General features: G+C 40.7%; 1 pseudogene; it reads left to right on the top strand.

Annotated features, from left to right (window-relative positions):
- Positions 1–834: 834 nt before the first annotated feature.
- Positions 835–11632, top strand: LOC147442194 (gibberellic acid methyltransferase 2-like; annotated as a pseudogene).
- Positions 11633–11883: the final 251 nt, after the last annotated feature.

The following is an 11883-nucleotide window of genomic DNA, read 5'->3' as shown; positions in this document are numbered from 1 at the left end:
ATTTCCGTCGCTAACAGCGTCACAAGAGCACACAACCTCTTGTAGTGCATTCAGTTCACACTCTACGTGGACAACCTTTTTTCTAACCTATGACTAATATCTCTTGATAAATTTTCTTTGGCCTTGTGGCTAGGCCGCTTGACCTCTTGGAGGTGGCTGGATCAACGGTTTGAGGCTTTTCCGCATTCGACGCTTAAAGTTGGTGCCCGCCCAAGGTTTTGTTTCGAGGCTATGAGGCCGCCCGCGGCTTGGTAAGGCCAAACACAATACTTTTGCGCTATGCTCCAACCAGGTCACACCATGACGGATGCATGAACCTACCAAACTGCTCCCCCAATAGCTTGAACGTCCTATACATAAATAGGTTTGGAGTTGATGGGTTCGAAGGCTCTCTCTCTCTCTCTCTCTCTCTCTCTCTCTCTCTCTGTGGAGATAATTTCCTACGACGTTAAAACTCTCTTCTTCTCGGGTGTGTGTGTCGGTGTGCTAATAGAAAGAGGAAAATGGTATAACCTTTCTATCACCCAAGTGTGGTAGATTGGTTATGCCATTTCCCTCTTGAATAAGAGGTCTCTAGTTCAACTCTCCTCGTCGGCTAGATCTTTAATGTCTCTTGGGATAGTTTCCTACGACGTTAAAACTCTCTTCTTCTTCTTCTGTATGCTCCCCCCACTGCCTTGAAGGCCCTGTAAATAAATAGGTTTGAAGTTGATGGGTTCGAAGGCCGGTCTCTCTCTCTCTCCATCCAGCTTTTTTCATACTTTAACGCTTCGTGAAGGATATCAATTTCAATGCCGGGCTAAAGGCGACGTCGACTGAGCAGAGCGGCTGCAACTCTCTTTGTCTCTCTCTCTCTCTCTCTCTCTCTCTCTCCATCCAGCTTGGATGGGTGCAGAGCACAGCACCAGAAGCTTGGATGGGTGCAGAGTACAGACGTAGAAAGGGCACTCGGACGGCATGAGTTTAATAGAGAGAAAGGAAATCATGCGTATGTTCCTACTACGCCACCCATAGCCACTGTACAAGTAGCACATAAATATAGCTGCAAGCAGCAGCTACAAGCGGCGTCGATTTATCGACGATGAGAGCGACGCAAGGCAGTGCAGGCGAGGAGAGCTATGCAAAAAACTCACGGGATCAGAACTACAGTTTTCACTCCGTGGCCAAGCCTCGCCTTAAGGAAGCAATAAAACTCAATACGCTGAGCGCCCGCGCAGCAGCTGCAAATGAGAGTAACGGCCGACCAGTAGCCGAAATTAATCAGAGCGCCGGCCGGTCGCTGGCTGCCGACGACGAACTCGTCCTGCGCCGCCACCGCATCGCCATCGCTGACCTCGGCTGCTCTTACGGTCGCAACACTCTCGACTGCGCAGACTTCGTGCTTCAAACACTCGGGCAAACCTGCACTGCCTCATTGCATTCCAGCCCACTGGAGATACAGTACTTCTTCTCCGACTTGCCTTCTAATAATTTCAACTCTCTCTTCCAATCCTTGCAAGTCTACCATCGCCGTCGACAATGAGCTAGAAGACCGTCCGCCTCCCCTAGTCTTTGCTGTGGGCGTGGCAGGCTCGTTCTACGGCCGTCTGTTTCCATTCGCTTCACTGGATCTTGCTATTTGCTCCTTTGCTTTGCATTGGCTCTCTCAGGTTCTCTCTCTCTCTCTCTCTCTCTCTCTCTCTCTCCCCTACGGACGGCGTTAGCCATACATGTCACTTTTGAATTTGAATGTGAAGCAATTTTAGTTTGTAAACGGGTTCTTCGTTTAAGCTTTGAATGAGTCAATTTTTTGGAATGATCTTTTTTTTATTGGCTTGCGGAAAGCCATAACGTTCATTGTGCAAGGTTGTTGCAACATCGAGATCGTTGGTTTTTTGGTCTCTATAAAATAACTTTATTGTCCCTTCAATTGTTTCCTTACACTTTCTTTGAGAGACAAGTGTTCCTAAGGGATTCAAAAGTCTTCTGAATAGAAAGGTAAACTCTGGAATAGAAAGCTGTTCTCCAAGGCAGCATTTACTTTGTCTACATGCTGAAAAACGACTTTAGAGATCAAAACATTAAACAAAATATTCATAGGAGTTTGATCTTATGATGCAATCTTCGAGAAAGTCTTTTTGTCTAAGCGGTAAGTTTCCTCCTTATACAAATACAAACTGAAAATACCAGTAAAATTTTTTTAATTTACAAAATACTCGAACTATTTTTTAGTATATTTTATCGGGTTTTACTCCCTTTACCATCCTTTGCAATCGGCTAATCTCGATTTTCAATCGGCTTAAGTCTAAGCTCAGACACACCTTTCTCAAACAGTGAGGGATTGATAAACAATTCTCTCGTTTGAGGATTTCAAAAAAATTTATTTCACTAAATTGTTTAATTATTTTCTATGCTTATGTGAAAGCATTAAAATATTCTTTTGTTTTGATTTTTAATGTGTCTTTGTATTTTACTTCCTTTTTGTTTTATTTTGTTTCAAAATACTGATGTGCAATGTACACCATTTACCTTATTATTGGGGCTCCTTCATAATATATAAGCCATTTATGAGTAGCAGGTATCGATTAGAAAAAAAAAATGGCCTAATTGAAACTTATCTTAAATGTTATTTAAATTTTATAATATTAAATGGATCTTTTTTTTTACCTTTCATTTCGCATCCTCACATGGCTTTACTTCTCTTGCATTCTACCTTATTAGAATGCTAAAGTAAAGCTTCAAGCTACATAATTCTATTAAATTCTATACATACATAAATATATATACACACATATATATATATATATATATCCATATATATATATATATATATGTATATATATTTATGTACTTATGTTTATTAAACCTATCTCTTTTTATGAAGGCATTAAAAAAGAAGTCTTTAAATAACAAGACATTAGGTAGGGCGTTTATAGCATAATCCATCGTTGAAGACAATGGTGGGGGTCAAATTGACCAGTAAGCCGTTCTAGAACCGCTAGTTTGTAATTGTGTGTGTATATAGACAATGCAATTTTATATTAAAACAAAACAACTGCAACACTGATTAAGACCTAGTTTTGGTAAATCTTTCCTCCCCCCTTCCCTTCAACAGGCCATCGTGAGTCCTCACCTTGTTATAATTGGGTCATTCTAAACGAGAGCTTGATCCGTCCTCTAGAGTTCAGACGGGGGAGTGGTAGGCGATAAATTTTTCATCGTTTTTTTATGACTCGTCCCAGTTTTGAATATAAAAAAAAAGTCTCATGTTTTTTTATCATTCGGACATGTTAAAAGAGGGTTTTTTAAAACACCCCGCGAACGCATGTTACATAGGGGGTTTTTCATGATTTGTAAACCCTCAAGGTGCCAAATGCAACGGTCTTCAAAATATTTTCCAGATTCGATGTGTTCGCATCGCTTGCCCTCTTTCTCCTCTCTGCAGGAAATTCGAAATCGCCCCCCTTTCACTAGGATCTGATGGCTCTCTACCGCTCGGATCCCTTGACATCGTCTCATCAAGCAACATATCAACGAGAAAAACCCCCCGAGAGAGCCATAATCCCGCTCATGAAATAACACTTCAAAGACCAACACAATGATCAAGAGCACTCTTAATTTGCCTTGGCTAATGTCCAAAAAGAAAACTTATTTCCAGATAATATGTGCGCTAAATTTATCAAGCCTAGTGTCCTCAAACACAAAAGCGCTTATATTATGCCGCTGAATTACCAAGGGAAATGTCCTCGAACCCAAAAGCGATTATCTTATACGCGCTAAACACTCAGCGTCCACGAGAGCTCCGCACACCTACATGAGCTCCCGCTAGGGTAAAGGGGCCAGTAGTGGGCCACCTAAGAAGAGACAATTGTAGCTTTCTCCTCCAAGCTCAATTTTCAACGATGAAAAGCTCATCAAATCCGCAATGTCGAGAGCTTTAAGAGGATATAAATTTTGTATTTAACAAATGTGTGTGCTAAAAGATATAATATGATTTATCAATCGTGTGTAACAAAAAAGGGAGCCAAAGGGGAGATTGATGTACCGCAAAAGAGAGAAAAAGGAACCAACAAGGATTGAAATGAAGTGATGACCAAATAGGCTACATCATTTTATTTCAAATGATGTAACCGTTAGACCTCCACTTTTTTGTCTCTCTATTGGGTGATATTGGGTGAGGTTGTGTGTTATATTGGGTAAAGTTTACCTTTACATTGGGGGTGGACAAAGCCTCCCTTTGGGGCCGTCCACCTATTGGTCCTTTTACCCTAGGCCTAAAGAACAAATCACTTTCGCACACGGTACCAGATTCAAAAGGTCCAACTCGGCCTAAATCGCCAATCACTTTCAACAAATTAAACATCTTGGCCGAGATAGCACTACCCATGATCGTACCGGCCCATAGGCATAGATCTTCGCTTCCCTCGCTACCCCTCTTATTTCCTACACAGACCCTTCATTTACACACCCAAGATGTTTTGAAATGCTTTTTATTTATCCGAGACTAAATCGGGGAGACCTAATTGAATTTTTTTAAAAAAAATCTTCCCATTAAGAATAAGGGTACTACTTACCAATGAAGTGTAAGCTAAGAGATTCTTCATGTGATCTCCGAATTGTTTTTTTAACATCATTTAAATTTAGCAATTGAATTACTCATCTCTATAAATTTAAAGTAGGCTCAATGGATCACACCTTGTAATTGTTTAAAGTAATTGTTTGTGTTTAACATTAGTTAACGGGACATAAAAGTGTCCTTTAAGGTTTTGGAAAAAAAATCGATATTGCTATCATATGAATGAAGTGCTTATATATACTCAAAGCTAAGACCATACTAATTTTGGGGCAAAAACAAGAAACACTCACAAATCTTGATTATATGGTTGTGAGGACCTTTCAAAACTAAAGGAGTGCTCAAAATTGACCAGAAATAATTTATTTGCTAGGTAACTCCATTTTACACAATATACAAAATTCTCTAGCGATCAAGCATAATTTCTCTATAAACATCATTGGGGTCTTGACCAATGTTGTGGTTGTTGTAGGCCCAAAAAACTTTGTTTGGACATAGAATTAATTATAAAAAATTTGCATTTTCTTTATTTTGTTAATGTATCATCAATGTTTTTATGCATACATCTATCATTACCACTATAAATGCTTCCATGTTACACACTTTGGTTCCTTTTACTAAAAAAATAGCACAAAGAGTTTTTCATAAATGGGCCATAGGTTTTGATACATAGGCTCACTAGCTATTGGAAGCATGAAAACATCTTGAGAATCACTCATGGTGTTTGTGTAGCACTTTAAAGGTCATTGAGTTGTATTTTAGGGTGGTCTAATGTCAATTTTATGAAAATTGACAAAAAAAAAGTACATGTGTTTTTTTTCGCTCATGTTAGGTTTAAAAATGCTATTCAAACCAAAACTAAAGATGAAATCACTAGCCCAAAAAAAATCAAGTTTTTTCGAGGTCTATAAACCACTTTAGAAGCTACTTGGCATCTCAAGCATCACTTATTCTTGAAAGTTGTTAAGTGAAGAGGACACAAAAGTGTCCAAGGACTCTTGTTATTACCAATCTAGTGTTAACTCCACATGTTTTTGTTACCATATACATGTGGTAGTGATGTGTGTGAACACATTAGGACTGCCGGGGCAGTTTCTCCCTCTTTAGGAGGTTTTTTCCCCCGTGCATTGTATATACGCCCATCACTCTAGGGCTATCTATTTTTCCATTGCACACTAAGTAATACACTCTCTGTTGTGTGCCTTGAGCTTCCATCGTCTTCTCCAAGCTGTGTGCGTTTCTCTGTAACCCTAATTCCAACAATTGGTATCAGAGTAGGTTGCGTTCTCCCGGGCTCAGTCGCCAGCTGCTCCAGCACACGTTTGCTCAATTTCTCCGATTTCAATGAGGTCTGCTCAGATTTTTTATTCGGGCTCATTTTGGCCTCCATTTTCACTACAAGTAGGTTTGCACAGGCAATTTTGTCATTTTGTGCAAAATTTCTGTCAGTGTCGTTTTTTGCATAACAGGTGCCTTATAGTCTTCTACGGTTTGTGCTATACAGCACGTGTTGTTCCCGCTCCATTTCTCCTATTTTTAGGCAATTTTCACATCAGGTGCATCATTCACCATGGAAAACAACAACAACATAGATGTGTTCAAGATGTTTGCTGCTGAGGACAGGTTGGATGGGGACAATTACCCTATGTGGGCTTATATGATACAACGCGTTCTTGTGTCAAAGGGCATCTAGAATATTGTGCAGGGCATTGATGTACGTCCTGGTTCTGAGGATGTAGGCGATGTTGAGGATGTTACAGGTCTTGCTACAAGGATTGCAACTATTAGAGTTGTTTTGCCTACGATAGAACAAGCTCGTTGGGATGTAAAGGATGCGCAGGCTCATGCATTGATTACGTTGTCTGTGAAGCGCACCATTGTTCCTCACATCCGTTCAACAAAATCTGCAAAACAAGCTTGGGATATTCTAGCAGGTCTTTATGCAAGTCACAATGAGGCTAAAATTGCTTTGCTGCGTAAAGAGCTGGAGTCGAAGATTATACATGAGGAAGATGATTTGGACACTTTCCTTGCTAGTGTCAAGGATATCAATGAGCAACTTATTTCTGCAGGAGAAGTCATTTCAGACAGTTTCCTTGTGCAGACTGTTCTTAATTCCTTACCAGATTCTTACCAGACTTTTGCTAGTACTTGGAGACTGATGACCCAAGGAAATCCTGAAGTTGTCAAGTTTGATGCATTATGCATATTGCTGTTGCAAGAGTCACTTTCTAGAAAAAATAGGACTAGGCAGCGTGCAATTGAACAGGCTTTTATTGCTTCTCAAAGAAAGGGTGGTAACAGCAATGCAACCACTTCTTATGGTTCTGCTGCGAGTGGAAAAACTTCTGTTCCTAATGCTTCTGCTGGCACCACTTCGTCGGGCAATTCTGGTGACAAGGGCAAAAAAAAGATGCGTTGTCATTACTGTAAAGCTAATGATCACTTGATCAAGTCGTGTCCTAAGTTGAAGGCCAAAGAGGCTAAGAAGAAAGAGGGTGGTTCCACTGCAAATGCTAGTTCCACTACAAATGCAACCATTGTTGAGTCTTCTGTAAAAGGAGACTGTAATGCTGATGTTGATGCAGAATGGGCTTTTAGCGCAGAGTGCACTTACAATCCTTCTGTCCATAATGCATGCTTGTCAGTTGCTGCAGATTCACATGTGTGGTATTTCGACAGTGGTGCTACAAAGCACATTACCTCACATCGTGAATTGTTCACCTCTCTTGAGTCTGTCCCTCATGGGAATTTTGTCACTTGTGCCAACAATGCCTCTTATCCAGTTTAGGGAGTTGGAAAGATTGTATTTCTGCTGCAAATGGTAGTTCCTTCACACTTGTTGATGCACTCTATGTACGTGGGATCAAGAAGAATCTCTTGTCTATATCCACACTTGCTAGACTTGGACTTGTAGTCAACTTTGTGGATAACAGATGTACAATTCATGATCTCAGTTTTGGTGATGAAGTTGTTGCATCTAGCCTTTTGTGTCGTTGGTTGTATAAACTCACTTTGTATGACAAGTGTGGACAAAATTTTGCAAATGCTGTTGCAGATTCAAGGGCGATTTCAAATGCAAAACTTTGGCATGTAGGTTTTGGTCATCTGAATTTTGCTAGTTTGCTGCATTTGCAGAAATCTGATATGGTTGCTTCTTTGCCGCCTCTTGAAGCACGTGCCAAACATGTTTGTGAAGGTTGTATTTTGGGTAAGATGCAATGTTCTAAGTTTCCAAAGGATGGTTCAGTTCGGGTCACATGCAGGTTGCAGCTTGTGCATAGTGATGTTTGTGGGCCCATGCAAACTCCATCATTAGGCAATTACCTTTACTTCGTGAATTTTAGTGATGATTACTCCAGGCATGCATGGGTATTTCCGCTTAAATCGAAGTCCGAAGTTTTTATGTGCTTCAAACAATTTCTGGCTATGGCTGAAAATGTCTCAAAATGTACTATGGGCACCCTTCGTTATGATTGAGGGGGGGAGTATATGTCCCATGAATTCAATGCATTTCTGGCTAGTCGTGCGATAAAACACCAATCTACAGTTTCTTATATGCCTCAGCAAAATGGTGTTGCTGAGAGGAAAAACAGGTCACTAACGGAAATGGCACGATGTATGGTCAAAAGTCAAGCTTTGCCGCATTCTTTTTGGCTTGAGGCCATCATGTGTGCCACTTATGTACTTAAGAGGTGTCCTACGAAAGCTTTGCAGTCTATTACTCCATATGAAGCATGGCATGATAGAAAGCCTTCTATTGAGCACGTGCGTGTTTTTGGTTGTTTGGCATATGCTTTGGTGCCACAAACACAGCACAAAAAATTGGATGATAAGGTTGTCAAATGTATTTTTGTTGGTTATAGTGCTGAAAGCAAAGGTTACAGGTTATATCATCCGCAAACAAAGCGTATTCTGGTTTCACGGGATGTAATGTTTGTGGAAGATTTTGTTCAGCCCTTGCTATCATGTACTAGAGACAGTAATGTAAGCTCACAAGACATTTATGACACTTTTTTGCCTCTTTTCAGTGGTGGAAATACGAATGTATGTTCCAATGAGGCAAATGTACAGCCTATGGGGGTCTCTGAAAATGTTATACATCAGCCTATTACTGATGCAAATGTACATGATGTACTTGATGAGGAAAGGGCTGAAAATGAGGAGGCTAGAGGTATGCCAAAATGGTAGTGCACACTTTGCGTGACAATAAATTGGATGCACCTTTGTCTAGTCATACTCGTTATGCTTTGGCTGTGTCTAGCTTACATGATGTTGACGAGCCTCTGTCTTTTGATGAAGCACATAATTCAGAAAATTGGATGGCTGCCATGCAATCAGAATATGATGCACTTATAGAAAATGACACATGGACTTTATGTGATTTTCCTCCTGGCAAAAAAGCCAATGGTACAAAGTGGGTTTACAAGTTGAAACACAAGCTAGATGGTGAGATCGATCGTCATAAGGCTTGACTTGTTGCAAAGGGTTATGCACAGCAAAAAGGCATAGATTATGAAGAGACTTTTGCTCCCACTTGTCGTATGACTAATGTGCATTTTCTATGTGCATTGGCAGCTCATTTTGGTTGGGATGTACATCAATCAGACATTGTTACTGCTTTCTTGAATGGTGACATATTTGAGGAAGTTTATGTAATGCAGCCTCGCGGTTTTGTCATAAAAGGACAAGAGGACAAAGTGTGAAGATGTAAGAAGTCTTTGTATGGATTCAAGGAATCTCCTCGTGCTTGGTATGAGAAAGCTGACACTCATTTGGTTAAATGAGGCTTTTGTAGCAGTCCAACAGAAAGCACATTGTATGTAAAGCGTGAGGGTGACGTACTGCTCATTGTGGTTCTTTATGTGGATGATTTGCTAATCACTGGACCAAACGAGAGACATATTGCTGAATTTAAGGCTGATTTGAATGCTACTTTCAAGATGAAAGATTTGGGGCTGTTGCATCATTACTTGGGTATACAGTTTAAGCAGTGTGATGGTGGTATTGCCTTGTGTCAGAAAAGTTACATAGAGACATTGCTATGTAAGTTTGGACTTGAGGATTGCAAACCTATTGCCACTCCCATGGAAACAGGTTTGAATTTGAGTCTACATGATGCTGGCGATCCTGCTGATGTCACTCTTTACCAAACTGTTGTTGGATGCCTCATTTATGTATGCAACATGAGACCAGATATTCAGTTTGCAGTCTCACAGGTCAACAGATTTATGCATAGCCTAGGGTCTAAGCATTGGCAAGCAGTCAAGAGGATTTTCAGCTACCTTAGTGGCACTTTACATCTTGGCTTGTTTTATCCCAAGGGGGGATCATTGCCGCCAGACTTACATGCTTTTTCGGACTCAGATTGGGCTGGTTGTTTTGACACGCAAGTGTCCACAAGTGGTTTTTGTTTCATGCTTGGCAGTTCATGTATGTCATGGTTTAGCAAGAAGCAACCTACTGTGGCCACTTCGAGTTGTGAGGTTGAGTATAGGGCAGTCTTCACAGCTACGGTTAAGTGTGTATGGCTCAGACACCTTATGGGGGCTGATTTGGGTGTTGGACAGGACATTGCGGACACTATCTACACTGACAGTCAAAGCGCATTGGCAGTTGCGAGGAACCCAGTTTTTCATGCTCGCAGAAAGCACATTGAGGTGCATTACCACTACGTCAGGGAGAGGCTCCCAGCAGGAGAGATCATCTTGTCTTATGTGCCAACATAGGACAACCTTGCAGATCTTTTCACAAAGGCATGGTCTCGTGAGAAGTTTGAAGCTTTTCGCAAAGCTTTGGGCTTACTCCCCTTTGTGGACTGATCATGTCCTTAGGGCATGGAACTTCCCTTTACTCATGTGCCGGCTCTCATTCACCACATCACTCCAAGGGGGATTTGCTGCCATATACATGTGGTAGTGATATGTGTGAACACACTAGGACCGCTGGGGCATTTTTTCCCTCTTTAGGAGGTTTTTTCCCCCGTGCATTGTATATACGCCCATCACTCTAGGGCTGTCTATTTTTCCATTGCACACTAAGTAGTACACTCTCTATTGTGTGCCTTGAGCTTCCTTCATCTTCTCCAAGCTATGTGCGTTTCTCTACGACCCTAATTCCAACAATTTTAGCTTTGAATTGTGACTATGTGTTTTCTTTTAAATCCATTTTCAGATTCCTCCGGGCATTATTGACAAGACCTCTCTTGCATCGAACGATGCTTGTACATGGATTATAAAAGACAAATCATCAAAGAATGTATGTGATGATTATGATAAACAATCCAAAATTGATGTGAAGCATTTTTGAAGAGTAGAACACATGAGCTTAACAAGGGAGGAATTTTATTCTTGTGCTTGGCTGTAAGAAGTACTATGGATCTAGAGGATAAGTTCGACCACAGCCAAGTGACCTTGTGCCAATAGAGTCCATCTTTGAAGCTCTTGATTTATCATGGAACAAATTGGTGCATGAGGTAAGTAGGATCTTTTCATTCAGCTCAAAGAGGATGAATCTACTTCTGCAGAGATTTATAAGCGGTAATAGTGTATTCATCTATGGAGGAATCTTACTCTCCATATGTGTGTGTATAAAAACATATGTATCTATGTTGTATGTCCATTGTTAATGATGGTGTGTGTGTGTGTGTCTGTGTGCGTGCGTGTGTGTGTGTGTGTGTGAGAGAGAGAGAGAGAGAGAGAGAGAGAGAGGGGGGGGGGGGCTTGGTCTCAGGGCCTAGTAACATTGGAGGAGATGGAAATTTTCAACATTCCCATTTACTTGTTCAACCAACAAGATCTAGGAGAAGCATTAAAAGATGTACCGAATCTAAAAGTGTTGCAGATGGAAACCATAAAAAACATTGCCGCCTTCCCTATCCAAGGGGATCAAATGCAGATAGCGGAACAATGGGTATGCATGTTTGCAAGCATCTTAAATCTGACCATGGAGGCCCATATGGGCAAAACCAAAACAGATTCTCTTTTTGAGAAGTTTAAAAGCATGGTAGTCCAGCAAAGCCATTACGTTGGTTTTGGTATTTTTCATAATTTGCTCATTGCATCTCTTGTACGCTCATAAGAAAGCATGCTAGATCGTTATGGGCAATTGCAATAAAAACATGTGTGAAGGAATTGTGGCGTTGAAGAACTCTCAAAAGAATTAACATCTCCATGTTAAGGGTGTGGATTCATATATGTTCTGTCTTTTTGACATGGTTCACTTCCTTTGGGACAAGCTCTACGATGTCTATACAAAATTGCAACACCTAATTTTTGTATGATTTCTAAGAATAAATAGCTTCTCCCTACAATTACATTACTATGTTGTAA

The sequence above is a fragment of the Adiantum capillus-veneris genome, chromosome 14 (genome assembly GCF_014529385.1).
Source record: "Adiantum capillus-veneris isolate H3 chromosome 14, ASM1452938v2, whole genome shotgun sequence".
In the NCBI taxonomy this organism is placed as follows: domain Eukaryota; kingdom Viridiplantae; phylum Streptophyta; class Polypodiopsida; order Polypodiales; family Pteridaceae; genus Adiantum; species Adiantum capillus-veneris.
Note: the sequence above shows the minus strand (reverse complement) of the source record. Positions and strands in the feature narration are given on the sequence as shown.